The sequence below is a fragment of the Arachis hypogaea genome, chromosome 4, assembly GCF_003086295.3.
Source record: "Arachis hypogaea cultivar Tifrunner chromosome 4, arahy.Tifrunner.gnm2.J5K5, whole genome shotgun sequence".
Classification (NCBI taxonomy): Eukaryota; Viridiplantae; Streptophyta; class Magnoliopsida; order Fabales; family Fabaceae; genus Arachis; species Arachis hypogaea.
The window spans coordinates 28,957,367-28,978,921 of NC_092039.1; the positions used below are offsets into that span (position 1 = coordinate 28,957,367).

The following is a 21,555-nucleotide window of genomic DNA, read 5'->3' on the forward strand; positions in this document are numbered from 1 at the left end:
AACTCCATTCGTCTTTACAGTCTCACAGATCTGCAAGAACTCAGTTAAAAACTGATAAGGATCTTCAGATGGAAGTCCATAAAACTTGCAGTTTTGTTGCATTAATGCAACTAATTGAGGCTTAAGCTCAAAGTTATTGGCTCCAATGGCAGGAATGGAGATGCTTCTTCCATCAAACTTGGATGTTGGCTTTGTGAAGTCACCAAGCATTCTCCTTGCATTATTATTATTATTATTTTCGGCTGCCATGTCCTTCTCTTGTTCGAAAATTTCTGAAAGGTTGTTTCTGGATTGTTGTAATTTAGCTTCTCTTAATTTTCTCTTCAGAGTCCTTTCAGGTTCTGGATCAACTTCAACAATAGTGCCCTTTTCCCTGTTCCTGCTCATATGAAAGAGAAGAAAACAAGAAAAGAAAAAGGAATCCTCTATGTCACAGTATAGAGATTCCTTTATGTTAGTAGAAGAAGAAGGGGGTAGAAGAATCCAAATACAAGGGATATAAGAAATTCGGATTCTTAGATGAAGAGAGGTGAAGAGAAGTGTTAGTAATTAAATAATTAAATAGAATAAGAGAAGAGAAAGAAATTTTCGAGAATAATTTTGAAAAAGAGGTTAGTAATTTTCGAAAATCAAAGACAAAATATAATTAAAATTAAAATTTAAAACAAAAAGAATTTTTTTTGAAAAAGAGAGGGAGAATTTTCGAAAATTAGAGAGGGAAAAGTAGTTAGGTAGTTTTGAAAAAGATAAGAAACAAACAAAAAGTTAGTTAGTTGATTGAAAAAGATTAGAAATCAAATTTTGAAAAAGATAAGAAGATAAGAGGTTAGATAAGATATTTTGAAATCAAATTTTGAAAAAGATAAAATTTTGAAAAAGATAAGACAAAAGATAAAATAAAAGTTTTAAGAAAAAGATATTTTGAAAAAGATTTAATTTTTAAAATTGACTTAACTAACAAGAAACTACAAGATAAGATTCTAGAATTTAAAGATTGAACCTTTCTTAACAAGAAAGTAACAAACTTCAAATTTTTGAACCAATCACATTAATTGTTAGCTTAATTTTCGAAAATTTAATATAAAAGATAAGAAAAAGATTTTTGAAATATTTTGAAAAATAATTTTGAAATTTTCGAAAATTATATAAAAAAAATGAAAAAGATATGATTTTTGAAAAAGATTTTGAAAAGATATGATTTTTAAAATTGAAATCTTGACTTGACTTGTAAGAAACAACTAATTTTTAAAAATTTTTGACCAAGTCAACCCAAAATTTCGAAAATTTGGAGGGAAATAAGGAAAAGATATTTTTGATTTTTAAATTTTTAAAGAAAAACACAAAAATGACCCAAAACATGAAAATTTTGGATCAAGACACAAGATGCATGCAAGAATGCTATGAATGTCAAGATGAACACCAAGAACACTTTGAAGATCATGATGAACATCAAGAACATAATTTTGAAAAATTTTTAATGTAAAGAAAACATGCAAGACACCAAACTTAAAAATCTTTAATGCATGGAAAATATGAATGCAAAAATGCACATGAAAAACAACAAAAGACACAAAACAAGAAATCATCAAGATCAAACAAGAAGACTTGTCAAGAACAACTTGAAGATCATGAAGAACACTATGAATGCATGGGATTTCGAAAAAAAATGCAAGAAAAATTTTTAAAGCATGCAATTGACACCAAACTTAAAAATTAACACAATACTCAAACAAGAAACACAAATTATTTTTGATTTTTATGATTTTCTAATTTTTTTGTATTTTTATTATTTTTTTGAAAAACATGTTTGGAAAAACGAAAAATAAGAGAAAAATTTTGAAAAAGATTTTTGAAAAGAAAATTACCTCATCTGAGCAACAAGATGAACCGTCAGTTGTCCATACTCGAACAATCCCCGGCAACGGCGCCAAAAACTTGGTGGACGAAATTGTGATTTCTATCTTTTGAGCTTTAGCATATATTTTATCTTTAGGGAACTGTTTATTCTCACAACTCCGTTCAACTAACCAGCAAGTGTACTGGGTCGTCCAAGTAATAAACCTTACGTGAGTAAGGGTCGAATCCACAGAGACTGTTGGTATGAAGCAAGCTATGGTCACCTTGTAAATCTCAGTTAGGCAGATTAAAATTGTTTATGGGTTTTCGAAAAATGCAAGTTAAGGAAATAAACAATGAAAGGGATAGAACACTTATGCAGATTCATTGGTGGGAATTTCAGATAAGCGGATGGAGATGCTGTAGAGCTCTCGGACGCCTGCCCTCCTACTGCTTCTACTCAATCCTTCTTACTCCTTTCCATGGCAAGCTTTGTATAGGGGTTCACCATCAACTGTGGCTACTTTCTTCCTCTCGGGGAAATACCCTGTGCGGCTGTCACTCGCACAGCTAACCAGTCTGGAGGCATCACCCATGGCTGATGGCTACATCCCATCCTCGCAGTGAAAACTAATGCTACGCACTCTGTCACAGTACGGCTAATCACCGGTTGGTTCCCGCTCCTACTGGAATAGAATCCCTCTTTTGCGTCTGTCACTAATGCCCAACAGGTTAAAGTTTGAAGCACGTCACAGTCATTCATTACCGGAATCCTACTCGGAATACCACAGACAAGGTGAGACTTTCCGGATTCCCAGGATCCTACTCGGAATACCACAGACAAGGTGAGACTTTCCGGATCCTCATAAATGCCGCCATCTATCTAGCTTATACCACGAAGATTCTGTTGGGGAATCTAAGAGATATGCATTCAAGCTCTGTTGCATGTAGAACGGAAGTGGTTGTCAATCACGCGCGTTCATAAGTGAGAATGATAATGAGGGTAATCTGACTCATAACATTCATCATGTTCTTGGGTACGAATGAATATCTTGGAATAAGAATAAAAGAGTTTTGAATAAAAGATAATAGAATTTCATTAATACTTGAGGTACAGCAGAGCTCCACACCCTTAATCTATGGTGTGCAGAAACTCCACCGTTGAAAATACATAAGCAAAGGGTTCAGGCATGGCCGAATGGCCAGCCCTCTCCATGTTCAAGTGACTGAATGAAAAAGACTAAAAATGGTCAAAAGATGTCTAATACAATAGATAATTGTTCTATATATACTTAAACTAGCTCCTAGGGTTTACATGAGTAAGTAATTGATGCATAAATCCACTTCCGGGGCCCACTTGGTGTATGCTTGGGCTGAGCTTGATCATTCCATGAGCTAAGGCATTTCTTGGCGTCAAACTCCAGGTTATGATGTGTTTTGGGCGTTCAACTCCGGATCATGACGTTTTTCTGGCGTTTAACTCCAGATAGCAGCGTGTACTTGGCGTTTAACGCCAAGTTACGTCGTCATTCTTCGAATAAAGTATGGACTATTATATATTGCTGGAAAGCCCTGGATGTCTACTTTCCAACGCCGTTGAGAGCGCGCCAATTGGAGTTCTATAGCTCCAGAAAATCCATTTCGAGTGCAGGGAGGTCAGAATCCAACAACATCAGCAGTCCTTTTGTCGGCCTTCTTCAGAGTTTTGCTCAAATCCCTCAATTTCAGTCAGAATTTACCTGAAATCACAGAAAAACACACAAACTCATAGTAAAATCCAGAAATGTGAATTTAACATAAAAACTAATGAAAACATCCCTAAAAGTAGCTCAAACTTACTAAAAACTATATAAAAACAATGCCAAAAAGCGTATAAATTATCCGCTCATCAGTGCTTAAGAGCACAATTATCGTGACACCATAGTTTATCACACCCTCCTACCATTGGCATAAACAACTTTTCATGACATTGTTTCGGCTGCAATGATGAGCAATTATTCCCATCAGCACCACCGTTCTTGTTGCATACTTCATTACTTGCCCCCGTAATCATAAGAGCACCTATATACGTATATATGTAACACATTACACATGTCACAACATTATTTCAAAATTTCGCTCTTGTAACTTTCAAAATTCAGCATACAAAATACAATTTCAAAATTCATAAAATGATGGACACCAACCAAATATAAATTAAATTAAAAAAAGTCATATAATATCAAATAATTTATAAAAAACAGGTCAATCTTTAGTAACTAAATAAATTTAACTCCATAGTCAAGAAGTTGCAACATTATAATAAATCATAGATAAGATATATAGATGCAAAAACTAGTTGTGATTCCATTCCTAGGAAGGATAAGAATTAATTTACATGTTGTGAGAAGAAGAAGAACGAGAATAGCGTATTGCGAGAAGTGGTTGGCCATGCTTCCTGAGGAATTCACTATCACCCTTTACGAAAATGTGAATTCATGTATATGTTCCTTTTACCCCACACGCACATATATATATATATATATATATATATATATATATATATATATATATATATATATATATATATATATATAAAAGTAATAAGGTTAGGAAGAAAAAAAAAGGCCTAAATTATTTAGTAGTATTAATATCTAGTGTAATTTTCAAAACTAAATTATAGCTTTTTAAGAAGTTATTTAAGTGTTTATGAAAAAATTGAAAAAAAATTATTTTTTTTATAATAATTTTTTTTATGATATTTCTTTTAAAATAAATATTTTTAAAACTAAAGAACTAAATACAAAATAACTTATTTATAAATTATAAGCTATTTTTAATATAAGCATTTATTATTTAAACTATTTTTTCAAAAGATATTTAATTAAGTTGTTTATCTAAATTGGGCATTTTTTTACTTCTTCAAAAGCTCTTAAACAATTTTTTAAAAAGTTAAAAATATATTTTAAAAATTATGTCAAACAATAATAATGTAACTTTTTATAAGTCAAAAATTCAAAAAAATAACTTTTAAAATTTTTCAAACAGACTCTAATTCTAACAACAATGAATGAATGCTAAATAAAATAAATTTTTATTATTTTTAAATAATTATTTTTTGTTATCAAATATATATATATATATATATTTGACTTTCTTTACATTTATATACGAAAGAGAAAGAGAATTTATAGCATTAATTAATGATATATTAATGATTTATTATACATAAATAGCTAGTAATCACAATTCAACGGTAATCAAATTTCAAATTTGTTAAAATATTGGATTGCTGAAATTCTAATTCAACTAGGGTTACAGATACAGATTAAATTAGTTGACTCAGTTATAAATAAATAATTATATAAATATTTTTTGTTATAGCCTGGCTCAAATGTAATTTGGGTCGACCCAACTCACGAACCACCCGACTCAAACGGTCGGCTGTGAGGCGCCCAAATGATGACTCGGGCACGCGTTCTGGATAGCTCTCCGCTACAGCTGTATAAGGAAGCTTCGAGAAAGGTGGGTTCTGTCCTGGTGGGATTCACTTCTGACACAGTATATATGGGGAGGGTCCTACCCTCCCCCAAGGTACGTCATATACCACTTTATCCCTTTCTCACCTGCACACTCAACTGACTTGGGCGTCGGAGTGTCTTTGCAGGTGACACCCCCTCCACGTTAAGAGCTCGGGACGTCGGCTACTCCAACTCCACCCTCGCAACCCGGTTCCAGGCTACACACCACCTATCCATCCGAGGATCCCTCCGAACCGTCCGGTACCCGAGATACCGAACATTGGCGCCGTCTGTGGGAATCGTCTAAATGGAGATCGTGCAAGGTTCAAGGGACCATGGCCACGCAGCGGGCCTCGAGGGGGCAGCCTCCGTCGCCTCTCCCCGCGAGCGGCTGAGGTCCCCTCCGCGACGTACCGAGCCACAATCGAGAGCCCAAGAAAGACGCCCCTTTGGGGGAACTGGTAGCGACAGCGCTAGGATAATGCATGAACTGCGCCATATGGTGCAGAACCTGGAGCGCCAATTAGCAGATCAGGAGCATCATCAGCAAACTTCTGTCCCCGACTATTTCCAATCTCCCGAAAGTCAAGGAAGAACCTCCCACCGAAGCAGTCGCTCCCCCGTTCTCCCGTCTCGAGATCAGAATCGGAAAGTAGCTGGAAAGATCGGGAACACCCGAGGAGACGAAATGACACAATTATCTACGCCCGAGGCAAGGGGGCGCGCACTACGAGTCGAGATCGCGAAAGCAGCGAAGAGAGATCTAGGGGAACACAGCAACCCGTGATCATGGGCGACACCCCATTCCATCGTTCCATCCTCGAGGACCAGTTGCTAAAGCACTTTGACAAACCAACGGACATGAGATATGACGGAACCCAAGATCCGCAGGAGCACCTCACGGCCTTTGAGGCCAGAATGAACCTGAAGGGAGTGGGAGACGAAGTAAGGTGCCGTGCCTTCCCGGTCATCCTGGTAGGGCCTGCAATATAGTGGTTCAATAGCCTCCCGCAGGGCTCCGTGGCTGGCTTCTTGGATATTAGTCGTGCCTTCCTAGCACAATTCACCACCAGAATTGCGAAGGCAAAAAACCCGATCAATCTGCTCGGTGTCACTCAGAAAATCGGCGAGCCGACCAGAAAGTATCTAGACCGTTTCAACAATGAGTGCTTGGAGATCAAGGGGTTAACGGATTCGGTGGCTAGTCTTTGTCTGACGAACGGGCTCCTTAATAAGGACTTCAGAAAGCACCTCACCACAAAGCCGGTCTGGACGATGCAAGAGATCCAAACTGTAGCCTGAGAATACATTAACAATGAGGAAGTCAGTCAAGTTGTGGCTGCCAACAAGCGGCAGCACTCTTACAATCAACCCAGGCAGCACGGTAATGGAGAAAGGCAGAAGAAGCACGCCAGAGACGGCGGTCCGAGCAAGGCACCCAGACCGTTTCCTCGTGTCAAAAAATTCACCAATTACACTCCCCTCACCCTCTCCATCATAGAAGTTTACCAGCAGATAGCTAAAAAGGGAATCTTGTCAAAGCCCCGTCCTCTGAAGGACCGAACCGAGGGGAACAAGAATCTCTACTGTGATTACCATAAGGGCTATGGACACAAGACACATGACTATTTCGACCTAAAAGACGCACTAGAACAAGCAATCAGGGACAAAAAACTAGCCAAATTCTCCTACCTTACCAGGGAGCCGAGGAGACGAAATTGCGACCACGATGGGGAAGACAAGACCTGAACGGTAAAGCGACAACAAGAGCCAAGGGACAACGACCACGGCCTTACCTTAGTAAATGTAGTAACCACGAGAAACACGGCTCCAAGGTCGAGATCGGCGCACAAGAAAGACGCCAAAGTCCTGGCAGTCTCCTCCTCATCTGTGCGAAGCTCCAAATGGCTTCCATCCATCTCTTTCGGCCCAGAAGACCAATAGTTCGACAAGGTCCTGGAAAGCTCCCCCATGGTCATCACGGCCAGGGTCGAAACCGGTCTCATCAAACGGATCCTTATATACGAGGGCAGACTCGAACATTATGTTCCGCAACGTGTTTGATGCACTAGGGTTACGGGATGCCGACCTAACGACTCACCAGCACGGTGTCGTAGGTCTAGGAGATCACTTCATCAAGCCAGACGGGATAATCTCTTTGCCAGTCTCCGTGGGACAAGGACAGGGGCGAAGATCGCTAATGGCTGAGTTCATAGTTCTGCGGGACTCTACAGCCTACAACATCATCCTAGGAAGGAAAACCATTAATGATGTTGGGGCAGTGATCAGTATAAAGCTGCTAGTGATGAATTTTGTCACTAATAATGGATCTGTAGGATCCATAAAAGGAGATTTCGAATCGGCAGTCGCTTGCGACAACGCCAGCCTCTCCTTGAGGAAAAAATCCAAAGAAGCATCGGGGGTGTTCCTCGCCGACCTGGATGCTAGGGTCGGCGACAAGCCCAGACTTGAACCAGAGGGGGACCTGGAGAAGTTTAGGGTCAGGGACACGGAGGAGAAGTTCACGTTCGTAAACCGAAACCTCCCACATGAATTGAAAGAGCCTTTGGTACAAATGATCAGGGCCAATGGTGATTTGTTTGCCTAGACGCTAGCCGATATGCCAGGTATAGACCCCAACTCATGTCACACCACCTGGCCGTCAAGCCGGAATCCTGACCAGTGGCTCAGAGGAGAAGGAAGATGTCACAGGAAAGAGCGGAGGAGGTGGCTAGGCAAACGGCCAGCCTCCTAGAAGTAGGTTTTATCCAAGAACTAGACTACTCGACCTGGCTGTTGAATGTAGTTCTGGTAAAAAAGCACAATGGGAGATGGAGGATGTGTGTGGACTACTCCGATCTTAACAAAGCATATCCCAAGGACTGCTACCCCCTCCCCAACATTGACGCGCTCGTTGATGCGACGGCAGGGTACCGGTATCTGAGCTTTATAGACGCCTACTCCGGTTACAATCAGATACCGATGCACCGGCCTGACAAGGATAAAACAACGTTCATAACGCCGAACGGAATCTATTGCTACAAGGTGATGCCATTTGGCTTGAAAAATACGGGGGCCATGTACCAGAGGCTGATGAACAAGATATTCAGCGACCTCATAGGCAACACGGTGGAAGTCTATGTAGATGACATCCTCGCGAAGACCACCCGGCCTGATGATCTCCTGAGCGACTTGGGGAACGTGTTCGCGTCCCTCCGACAACACGGCATGAGGCTCAACCCGCTCAAGTGCGCCTTAGCCATGGAGGCCAGAAAATTCATGGGATTTATGATAACCCAAAGGGCGGCGAAAGCCAATCCCAAAATGTGCCAGGCGATACTCCAAATAAAGAGTCCGGGCTGTGTCAAAGACGTCCAGAGGCTAGCAAAAAGACTCACCGCACTGTCCCGTTTCCTCGGAGCATCAATAGCAAAAGCTTTGCCCTTTTTCAATCTGATGAGAAAAGGGATAGCGTTTGAATGGACACCTGCGTGCGAGGAGGCGTTCAATCACTTCAAGGAGATCCTGGTAGCACCCCCAGTACTCGAGAAGCATAAGGTCGGAGAACCACTCTACCTGTACCTGGCCATAACGGAGGAGACGCTTGCAGCGATCTTGGTACGAGAAAAAGGGAAGGCTCAGCAGCCGATTTACTTTGTGAGTAGAGCGTTGCAAGGAACAAAACCGCAGTATAGCAAATTGGAGAAGATGGCACTGGCACTCTTGACCTCTTCCCGCAGACTAAGGCAGTACTTCCAAGGCCACCAGATCGTCATGAGAACAGACCAGAGAATCCGTCAAGAACTCCAAAAGCCCGAATTAGCGGGGAGAATGATGACTTGGGCCATTGAGCTCTCCCAGTACGACTTGCGGTATGAGCCCTGGCATGCGATTAAGGCACAAGCAATGGCTGACTTCTTGGTAGAAGTAACGGGGGACCCAACCGAGAAAACGGGCATGTGGTGGAGGCTCCACGTGAACGGGGCCTCCAACCAAAAGTCCGGAGGAGCCGGGATCATCTCTGAAAGCCCTGCCGGGGTCATATACGAACAATCGATCAAGTTTGAGTTTCTGGTATCAAACAACCAAGCAGTGTACGAGGCCCTCCTGAGAGGCCTAACCCTAGCTCGGGAAGTCGGGGCGACGAGGCTGGAGGTGTGTTGCAACTCGCAGGTCATCACCTCGCAAATAAATGGAAGCTACCAAGCCAAAGACTCGCTGTTGCAAAAGTACTTGGAGAAGGCTAGAGAGTTTAGCAAGCAGTTTGAATAGGTCACGATCCAACACGTTCCAAGGGAAAAGAACACACGGGCAGACCTCCTATCTAAGCTAGCAAGCACGAAACCGGGAGTTGGCAACCGATCTCTCATCCAAGGCATGGTAAAGGAACCAACGGTTGCCCTCCACTTGACAAAGTTAGGTCCCTCTTGGTTGGACCCCATCATGGATTTCCTGGAAAACGGTAAACTCCCTGACGACGAGAAGACAGCCAAAGCGTTGAGAAGGGAGGCAGCCAAGTATACGACCATACAGGGACAACTGTTTAAAAAGGGACTCAGTCAACCCCTATTAAAATGCCTGCATCCCAACCAAACGTACTATGTCCTCAGGGAAGTCCACGAGGGGTGCTGCGGCCACCATATCGGGGGCAAAGCCCTAGCGAGAAAGCTCATCCGAGCTGGATACTACTGGCCATCGATGATGGAAGACTCCAAAGAATTCGTAAGAAAATGCGTCAAGTGTCTAGAGAACGCTAACCTCCACAGAGCACCGGCTTCCGAACTAAGTTTGCTGACGTCCTCCCGGACTTTCACACAATGGGGAGTCGACCTCTTGGGACCCTTCCCGGTTGGCCAGGGCAAGTCAAATATCTCATAGTTGCCATCGACTACCACACCAAATGGATAGAGGCCGAACCACTAGCCAACATATCATCATCCAACTGTAGAAAATTCATGTGGAGGCAGGTGATAACTAGATTCGGCATCCCGGAGGTTGTTATCTCAGACAACGGAATCTAATTTACTGAAAAGAAGTTCATAAAATTCCTCAGCGGTCTGGGTATAAAACAGAAATTCTCTTTGGTAGAGTATCCCTAGACAAATGGGCAAGTCGAGTCCGCAAATAAGGTCATCTTACTGGGCCTCAAGAAGTGGCTGGATAATAAAAAAGGCGCATGGGCTGACAAACTCGCTCCAGTCCTTTGGTCTTACCGTACAACCAAGTAGTCCTCCACAAGAGAAACCCCTTCCGCCTGACGTATGGGGTGGACGCAATGATACCTGATGAGCGGATAATTTATACGCTTTTTGGCATTGTTTTTAGGTAGTTTTTAGTATGATCTAGTTAATTTTAGGGATGTTTTCATTAGTTTTTATGCTAAATTTACATTTCTGGGCTTTACTATGAGTTTGTGTGTTTTTCTGTGATTTCAGGTATTTTCTGGCTGAAATTGAGGGACCTGAGCAAAACTCTAATAAGAGGCTGACAAAGGACTGCTGATGCTGTTGGAATCTGACCTCCCTGCACTCGAAATAGATTTTCTGGAGCTACAAAACTTCAAATGGCGCGCTCTCAATGGAGTTGGAAAGTAGACATCTAGAGCTTTCTATCAATATATAATAGTCTATACTTTGTTCGAGATTTGATGACGTAAAATGGCGCTCAACGCCAGTTTCATGCTGCATTCTGGAATCAAACGCCAGAAACACGTTACGAACCAGAGTTGAACGCCCAAAACACGTTACAACTTGGCGTTCAACTCCAAGAGAAGCCTCAGCTCGTGGATAGATCAAGCTCAGCCCAAGCACACACCAAGTGGTCCCCAGAAGTGAATTTATGCATCAATTACTTACCTCTGTAAACCCTAGTAGCTAGTTTAGTATAAATAGAACTTTTTACTAGTTTATTAGATATCTTTGATTGTATTATTCAATCTTTGGACATTTAGTTATTAGATCTGGGGGGCTGGCCATTCGGCCATGCCTGGACCTTTCACTTATGTATTTTCAATGGTGGAGTTTCTACACACCATAGAATAAGGGTGTGGAGCTCTGCTGTATCTCAAGTTTTAATGCAATTACTACTATTTTCTATCCAATTTGATTTATTCCTGTTCTAAGATATTCGTTGCACTTCAACTTGATGAATGTGATGATCCGTGACACTCATCATCATTCTCACCTACAAACGCGCGTGACTGACAACCACTTCCGTTCTACCTTAGACCGGGCGCATATCTCTTGGATTCCTTGACCAGAATCTTCGTGGTAGAAGCTAGAATTGATGGCGACATTCATGGGAAACCGGAAAGTCTAACCTTGTCTGTGGTATTCCGAGTAGGATTCTGGGATTGAATGACTGTGACGAGCTTCAAACTCCTGAAAGCTGGGCGTTAGTGACAGACGCAAAAGAATCATGGGATTCTATTCCAACCTGATTGAGAACCGACAGATGATTAGCCGTGCTGTGACAGAGCATTTGGACCATTTTCACTGAGAGGATGGGATGTAGTCATTGACAACGGTGATGCCTTACATATAGCTTGCCATGGAAAGGAGTAAGAAGGATTGGATGAAAGCAGTAGGAAAGCAGAGATTCAACAGGGACAAGCATCTCCATACACTTGTTTGAAATTCCCACCATTGAATTACATGAGTAACTCTATCTTTATTTTCTGTTTATTTTATTATTTTTATTTAAACCAATAATCTCTTAAATTAGTTAAATCCACCTGACTGGGATTTACAAGATGACCATAGCTTGCTTCATACCAACAATCTCCATGGGATCGACCCTTACTCACGTAAGGTATTTGGTGCACGAAATTGTGATCAATACTTTTCATAAATCAAATAATCCCCGGTAATGAATCCAAAAACTTGGTGTTCAATACCATGGCATAAACACAACTTCGCACAACTAACCAGCAAGTGTACTGGGTCGTCCAAGTAATAAACCTTACGCGAGTAAGGGTCGATCCCACAGAGATTGTTGGTATGAAGCAAGCTATGGTCACCTTGTAAATCTTAGTTAGGCAAACTCAAATGAATATGGGTGATATACGAATAAAACATAAAGATAAAGATAGAGATACTTATGTAATTCATTGGTAGGAATTTCAGATAAGCGTATGAAGATGCCTTCCCTTCCGTCTCTCTGCTTTCCTACTGTCTTCATCCAGTCCTTCTTACTCCTTTCCATGGCAAGCTTAAGAAAGGGTTTCACCGTTGTCAGTGGCTACCTCCCATCCTCTCAGTGGAAATATTCAACGCACCCTGTCATGGCACGGCTATCCATCTGTCGGTTCTCGATCAGGCCGGAATAGAATCCAGTGATTCTTTTGCGTCTGTTACTAACGCCCCGCCCTCAGGAGTTTGAAGCACGTCACAGTCATTCAATCATTGAATCCTACTCAGAATACCACAGACAAGGTTAGACCTTCCGGATTCTCTTGAATGCCGCCATCAGTTCTAGCCTATACCACGAAGACTCTGGTCTCACGGAATGGCTGGCTCGTTTGTCAGGCGAGCACTCGGTTGTCAGGCGATCAACCATGCATTGTGTATCAGGAATCCAAGAGATATTCACCCAATCGAAGGTAGAACGGAGGTGGTTGTCAGTCACACGTTCATAGGTGAGAATGATGATGAGTGTCATGGATCATCACATTCATCAAGTTGAAGAACAAGTGATATCTTAGAACAAGAACAAGCGGAATTGAATAGAAGAACAATAGTAATTGCATTAATACTCGAGGTACAACAGAGCTCCACATCTTAATCTATGGTGTGTAGAAACTCCACCGTTGAAAATACATAAGAACAAGGTCTAGGCATGGCCGAATGGCCAGCCTCCCAATGATCTAAGATAGCATCAAAACAAGGATAACTACCCAGATGAAAATACAATAATAAAAGGTCCTACTTATAGAAAACTAGTAGCCTAAGGTTTACAGAGATGAGTAAATGACATAAAAATCCACTTCCGGGCCCACTTGGTGTGTGCTTGGGCTGAGCAATGAAGCATTTTCGTGTAGAGACTCCTTCTGGAGTTAAACGCCAGCTTTAGTGCCAGTTTGGGCGTTTAACTCCCATTTTGGTGCCAGTTCCGGCGTTTAACGCTGGAATTCCTGAGGGTGACTTTGAACGCCAGTTTGGGCCATCAAATCTTGGGCAAAGTATGGACTATCATATATTGCTGGAAAGCCCAGGATGTCTAATTTCCAACGCCGTTGAGAGCGCGCCAATTGGGCTTTTGTAACTCCAGAAAATCCGCTTCGAGTGCAGGGAGGTCAGAATCTAACAGCATCTGCAGTCCTTTTTAGTCTCTGAATCAGATTTTTGCTCAGGTCCCTCAATTTCAGCCAGAAAATACCTGAAATCACAGAAAAACACACAAACTCATAGTAAAGTCCAGAAAAGTGAATTTTAACTAAAAAATAATAAAAATATACTAAAAACTAACTAGATCATACTAAAAACAATGCCAAAAAGCGTACAAATTATCCGCTCATCACAACACCAAACTTAAATTGTTGCTTGTCCTCAAGCAACTGAAAATCAAATAAGATAAAAAGAAGAGAATATGCAATGAATTCCAAAAACATCCATGAAGATCAGTATTAATTAGATGAGCGGGGCTTTTAGCTTTTTGCCTCTGAACAGTTTTGGCATCTCACTCTATCCTTTGAAATTCAGAATGATTGGCTTCTTTAGGAACTCAGAATCCAGATAGTGTCATTGATTCTCATAGTTAAGTATGATGATTCTTGAACATAGCTACTTATTGAGTCTTGGCCGTGGCCCAAAGCACTCTGTCTTCCAATATTACCACCGGATACATACATGCCACAGACACATAATTGGGTGAACCTTTTCAGATTGTGACTCAGCTTTGCTAGAGTCCCCAATTAGAGGTGTCCAGGGTTCTTAAGCACACTCTTTTTGTCTTGGATCACAACTTTATTTCTTTCTTTTTCTTTCTTTTTCTTTCTTTTTCTCTTTCTTTTCTCTTTCTTTTTCTTTTTCTCTTTTTTTTCGAAATTTTTTTTTGTATTCACTGCTTTTTCTTGCTTCAAGAATCATTTTTATGATTTTTCAGATCCTCAGTAACATGTCTCCTTTTTCATTATTCTTTCAAGAGCCAACATTCATGAACCACAAATTCAAAAGACATATGCACTGTTTAAGCATACATTCAGAAAACAAAAGTATTGCCACCACATCAAGATAATTAAACTGTTATAAAATTCAAAATTCATGCAATTCTTCTCTTTTTCAATTAAGAACATTTTTTTTATTTAAGAGAGGTGATGGATTCATAGGATATTCATAACTTTAAGGCATAGACACTAAGACACTAATGACCACAAGACACAAACATAAATAAACATAAGCATAATTTTCGAAAAACAGAAAAATAAAGAACAAGGAAATTAAAGAACGGGTCCACCTTAGTGATGGCGGCTTGTTCTTCCTCTTGAAGATCCTATGGAGTGCTTGAGCTCCTCAATATCTCTTCCTTGTCTTTGTTGCTCCTCTCTCATGATTCTTTGATCTTCTCTAATTTCATGGAGGAGAACAGAGTGTTCTTGGTGCTCCACCCTTAGTTGTCCCATGTTGGAACTCAATTCTCCTAGGGAGGTGTTTAGTTGCTCCCAATAGTTTTGTGGAGGAAAGTGTATCCCTTGAGGCATCTCAGGGATTTTATGAGGAGGAATTTCCTCATGCTTGCTCTATCCTTTTCTTAGTGATGGGCTTGAGGTCATGCCTTCTCAATTGAACCGGCTTCCCTCTTGAATCTCTCTTCCATTGGGCGCCCTCTTCACATATGACTGTGAGGACTTGGTCCAACCTTTGATCAAAGTTGACCCTTCTAGTGTAAGGGTGTTCATCTCCTTGCATCATGGGCAAATTGAATGCCAACCTTACACTTTCCGGACTAAAATCCAAGTATTTCCCCCGAACCATAGTAAGATAATTCTTTGGATCCGGGTTCACACTTTGATCATGGTTCTTGGTGATCCATGCATTGGCATAGAACTCTTGAACCATCAAGATTCCGACTTGTTGAATAGGGTTGGTAAGGACTTCCCAACCTCTTCTTCGGATCTCCGGATATTCACCCTTTTTGAGTGAAAAAGGGACCTCGGGGATCACCTTCTTCAAGGCCACAACTTCATAGAAGTGGTCTTGATGCACCCTTGAGATGAATCTTTCCATCTCCCATGACTCGGAGGTGGAAGCTTTTGCCTTCCCTTTCCTCTTTCTAGAGGTTTCTCCGGCCTTGGATGCCATAAATGGTTATGGAAAAACAAAAAGCAATGCTTTTACCACACCAAACTTAAAAGGTTTGCTCGTCCTCGAGCAAAAGAAGAAAGAAGAGAGTAGAAGAAGAAGAAATGAGGAAGAAGGGAATGGCTTTGTGTTCGGCCAAAAGGGGGAGAAGTGGTGTTTAGGTTGTGTGAAAATGAAGGAGTGAAGATGGGTTTATATAGGAGTGGGGGGTGGTGATGGTTCGGCTATGTGAGGGTGGGTTTGGGAGGGAAAGTGTTTTGAATTTGAATGGTTAGGTAGGTGGGGTTTTATGAAGGATGGATGTGAGTGGTGAAGAGAAAGATGCGATTTGATAGGTGAAGGGTTTTTGGAGAAGAGGTGTTGAGGTGATTGGTGAATGGGTGAAGAAGAAGAGAGAGAGTGGTGGGGTAGGTGGGGATCCTATGGGGTCCACAGATCCTGAGGTTTCAAGGAAAAGTCATCCATGCACCAAATGGCAAGCAAAATCTCGTTTTGTGCCAATTCTGGCGTTAAACACCGGGCTGGTGCCCATTTCTGGCGTTTAACGCCAGCTTCTTGCCCTTTTCTGGCGTTTAACGCCAGTCTGGTGCCCCTTTCTGGCGTTAAACGCCCAGAATGGTGCCAGACTGGGCGTTAAACGCCCATTTGCTAACCTTACTGGCGTTTAAATGCCAGTAGGTGCGTCCTCCAGGGTGTGCTGTTTTTCTTCCTGTTTTTGCTTTTTTTCATTGATTTTGTGACTTCTCATGATCATCAACCCAAAAAAAAATATAAAATAACAAAAGACAATAGTTAATTATAAAACATTGGGTTGCCTCCCAACAAGCGCTTCTTTAATGTCATTAGCTTGACAGAGGACTCTCATGGAGCCTCAGAAATGCTCAGAGCTATGTTGGAACCTCCCAACACCAAACTTAGAGTTTGAATGTGGGGGTTCAACACCAAACTTAGAGTTAGGTTGTGGCCTCCCAACACCAAACTTAGAGTTTGACTGTGGGGGCTCTGTTTGGCTCTGTTTTGAGAGAAGCTCTTCATGCTTACTCTCCATGGTGACAGAGGGATATCCTTGAGCCTCAAACACAAAGGATTCTTCATTCACTTGAATGATCAACTCTCCTCTATCAACATCAATCACAGCCTTTGCTGTGGCTAGGAAGGGTCTGCCAAGGATGATGGATTCATCCATGCACTTCCCAGTCTCTAGGACTATGAAATCAGCAGGGATGTAATGGTCTTCAACTTTAACCAGAACATCCTCTACAAGTCCATAGGCTTGTTTTCTTGAATTGTCTGCCATCTCTAGTGAGATTTTTGCAGCTTGCACCTCAGAGATCCCTAACTTCTCCATTACAGAGAGAGGCATGCGGTTTACACTTGACCCTAAGTCACACAAGGCCTTCTTGAAGGTCATGGTGCCTATGGTACAAGGTATTGAAAACTTCCCAGGATCCTGTCTCTTTTGAGGCAGTTTCTGCCTAGACAAGTCATCCAGTTCTTTGGTGAGCAAAGGGGGTTCATCCTCCCAAGTCCCATTTCCAAATAACTTGTCATTTAGCTTCATGATTGCTCCAAGGTATTTAGCAACTTGCTCTTCAGTGACATACTCATCCTCTTCAGAGGAAGAATACTCATCAGAGCTCATGAATGGCAGAAGTAAGTCCAATGGAATCTCTATGGTCTCATTTTGAGCCTCAGATTCCCATGGTTCCTCATTGGGGAACTCATTGGAGGCCAGTGGACGTCCATTGAGGTCTTCCTCAGTGGCGTTCACTGCCTCTCCTTCCTCCCAAAATTCGGCCATGTTGATGGCCTTGCACTCTCCTTTTGGATTTTCTTCTGTATTGCTTGGAAGAGTACTAGGAGGGAGTTCAGTAATTTTCTTGCTCAGCTGACCCACTTGTGCCTCCAAGTTTCTAATGGAGGACTGATGAGCGGATAATTTATACGCTTTTTGGCATTGTTTTTATATAGTTTTTAGTAAGTTTGAGCTACTTTTAGGGATGTTTTCATTAGTTTTTATGTTAAATTCACATTTCTGGACTTTACTATGAGTTTGTGTGTTTTTCTGTGATTTCAGGTAAATTCTGGCTGAAATTGAGGGACTTGAGCAAAACTCTGAAAAAGGCTGACAAAAGGACTGCTGATGCTGTTGGAATCTGACCTCCCTGCACTCGAAATGGATTTTCTGGAGCTACAGAACTCCAATTGGCGCGCTCTCAACGGCGTTGGAAAGTAGACATCCAGAGCTTTCCAGAAATATATAATAGTCCATACTTTATTCGAAGAATGACGACGTAACTTGGCGTTGAACGCCAAGTACATGCTGCTGTCTGGAGTTAAACGCCAGAAAAACGTCATGATCCGGAGTTGAACGCCCAAAACACGTCATAACTCGGAGTTCAACTCCAAGAGAAGCCTCAGCTCGTGGATTGATCAAGCTCAGCCCAAACATACACCAAGTGGGCCCCGGAAGTGGATTTATGCATCAATTACTTACTCATGTAAACCCTAGTAGCTAGTCTAGTATATATAGGACATTTATCTATTGTATTAGACATCTTTGATCTCAGTTTTGTTTTATTCTTCATCTTAGGGGATCATTGATCACGTGAGAGAGGGCTGGCCATTCGGCCATGCCTGAACTCTTTGCTTATGTATTTTCAACGGTGGAGTTTCTGCACACCATAGATTAAGGGTGTGGAGCTCTGCTGTACCTCAAGTATTAATGAAATTCTATCTTCTTTTATTCAATTCTCTCTTATTCTTATTCCAAGATATTCATTTGTACCCAAGAACATGATGAATGTAATGAGTTCAATTACCCTCATTATTATTCTCACTTATGAATGCGCGTGATTGACAACCATGTCCGTTCTACATGCAACAGAGCTTGAATGTGTATCTCTTAGATTCCCCAACAGAATCTTCGTGGTATAAGTTAGAGAGTTGGCGGCATTCATCTGGATCCGGAAAGTCCAACCTTGTCTGTGGTGTTCCGAGTAGGATCCTGGGAGTCCGGAAAGTCCAACCTTGTCTGTGGTGTTCCGAGTAGGATTCCGATCATGAATGACCGTGACGTGCTTCAAACTTTAACCTGCTGGGCGTTGGTGACAGACGCAAAAGAGGGATTCTATTCCAGTAGGAGCGGGAACCAACCGGTGATTAGCCGTACTGTGACAGAGTGCGTTGCATAGTTTTCACTGCGAGGATGGGATGTAGCCATCAGCCATGGGTGATGCCTCCAGACTGGTTAGCTGTGCGAGTGACAGCCGCACAGGTTATTTCCCCGTGAGGAATGAAAGTAGCCACAGTTGATGGTGAACCCCTATACAAAGCTTGCCATGGAAAGGAGTAAGAAGGATTGAGTAGAAGGAGTAGGAGAGCAGGCGTCCAAGAGCTCTACAGCATCTCCATCCGCTTATCTGAAATCCTACCAATGAATCTGCATAAGTGTTCTATCCTTTTTATTATATTCTATTTTATTATTTCTATTTTCGAAAACCCATAAACTATTTTAAATCTGCCTAACTGAGATTTGCAAGGTGACCATAGCTTGCTTCATGCCAACAATCTCTGTGGATTCGACCCTTACTCACGTAAGGTTATTACTTGGACGACCCAGTACACTTGCTGGTTAGTTGAACGAGATTGTGAAGGAAATAAACAATGCCCTCAGAGTATACATCTTTTATAAATCCAATTACAAAAAAAAAGGGAATCACAATTTCGTCCACCAAGTTTTTGGCGCCGTTGCCGGGGATTGTTCGAGTATGGACAACTGACGGTTCATCTTGTTGCTCAGATTAGGTAATTTTCTTTTCAAAATATTTTTCAAAAAAATTTTCTTTTTATTTTTCGTTTTTCCAAAAATGTTTTTCGAAAAAAATCACTAAAAATACAAAAAAATTAGAAAATCATAAAAATCAAAAATATTTTGTGTTTCTTGTTTGAATCTTGTGTTGATTTTTAAGTTTGGTGTCAATTGCATGCTTTAAAATTTTTCTTGCATTTTTTTCGAAAATTCCATGCATTCATAGTGTTCTTCATGATCTTCAAGTTGTTCTTGACAAGTCTTCTTGTTTGATCTTGATGATTTCTTGTTTTGTGTCTTTTGTTGTTTTTCATGTGCATTTTTGCATTCATATTTTTCATGCATTAAAGATTTCTAAGTTTGGTGTCTTGCATGTTTTCTTTGCATCAAAAATTTTTCAAAATTATGTTCTTGATGTTCATCATGATCTTCAAAGTGTTCTTGGTGTTCATCTTGACATTCATAGCATTCTTGCATGCATCTTGTGTCTTGATCCAAAATTTTCATGTTTTGGGTCATTTTTGTGTTTTTCTTTAAAATTCAAAAATCAAAAAATATCTTTTCCTTATTTCCCTCCAAAATTTCGAAATTTTGGGTTGACTTGGTCAAAAAAATTTTCAAAATTAGTTGTTTCTTACAAGTCAAGTCAAAATTTCAATTTTAAAAATCTAATCTTTTCAAAATCTTTTTCAAAAATCATATCTTTTTCATTTTTGACATAATTTTCGAAAATTTCAAAATTATTTTTCAAAATGTTTTCAAAAATCTTTTTCTTATCTTCTTATCAAATTTTTGAAAATTAGCTAACAATTAATGTGATTGGTTCAAAAATTTGAAGTTTGTTACTTTCTTGTTAAGAAAGGTTCAACCTTTAAGTTCTAGAATCTTATCTTGTAATTTCTTGTTAGTTAAGTCAATTTTAAAATTTAATCTTTTTCAAAATATCTTTTTCAAATATATCTTTTTATCTTTTATCTTGTCTTTTTCAAAAATTTTATCTTTTTCAAATTTGATTTCAAAATATCTTATCTAACCTCTTATCTTCTTATCTTTTTCAAATTTGATTTCAAATCTTTTTCAATCAACTAACTAACTCTTTGTTTGTTTCTTATCTTTTTCAAAACCACCTAACTACTTTTCCCTCTCTAATTTTCGAAAATATCTCTCTCTTTTTCAAAAATTCTTTTTAATTAATTAATTGTTTCATGTTTTAAAATTTTAATTACATTTTATCTCTAATTTTCGAAAATTACTAACTCCTTTTTCAAAAATTATTTTCGAAAATTCTCTTCTCTTTTCTTCTTCTCTTTAATTATTTAATTACTAACACTTCTCTTCACCTCTCTTCATCTACAAATCCATCCTTCTTCTTTCTTATACCCCTATCTTCTTCTACTAACATAAAGGAATCTCTATACTGTGACATAGAGGATTCCTTTTTCTTTTCTTGTTTTCTTCTCTTTCTTATGAGCAGGAACAAGGATAAAGGCACTCTTGTTGAAGCTGATCCAGAACCTGAAAGGACTCTGAAGAGAAAATTAAGAGAAGCTAAATTACAACAATCCAGAAATAACCTTTCAGAAATTTTCGAACAAGAGAAGGAGATGGCAACCGAAAATAATAATAATAATAATGCAAGGAGAATGCTTGGTGACTTCACAAAGCCAACGTCCAAGTTTGATGGAAGAAGCATCTCCATTCCTGCCATTGGAGCCAATAACTTTGAGCTTAAGCCTCAACTAGTTGCATTAATGCAACAAAACTGCAAGTTTTATGGACTTCCATCTGAAGATCCTTATCAGTTTTTAACTGAGTTCTTGCAAGTCTGTGATACTGTAAAGACGAATGGAGTTAATCCTGAAGTCTACAGACTCATGCTTTTCCCTTTTGCTGTAAGAGACAGAGCTAGAATATGGTTGGATTCACAACCTAAGGATAGCCTGGACTCTTGGGATAAGCTGGTCACTGCTTTCTTAGATAAATTCTTTCCTCCTCAAAAGCTGAGCAAGCTGAGAGTGGATGTTCAAACCTTCAAACAAAAAGATGGTGAATCCCTCTATGAAGCTTGGGAAAGATACAAGCAGTTAACCAAGAGATGTCCATCTGACAT

At 40.4% G+C, this 21,555-nt stretch overlaps 1 non-coding gene across 1 annotated transcript; it reads right to left on the reverse strand.

Annotated features, from left to right (window-relative positions):
- Window positions 1-21,451: 21,451 nt before the first annotated feature.
- On the reverse strand, window positions 21,452-21,555 carry LOC112798530 (small nucleolar RNA R71). The gene has a single exon (XR_003200139.1). It is a non-coding gene; the product is annotated as a small nucleolar RNA R71 (small nucleolar RNA).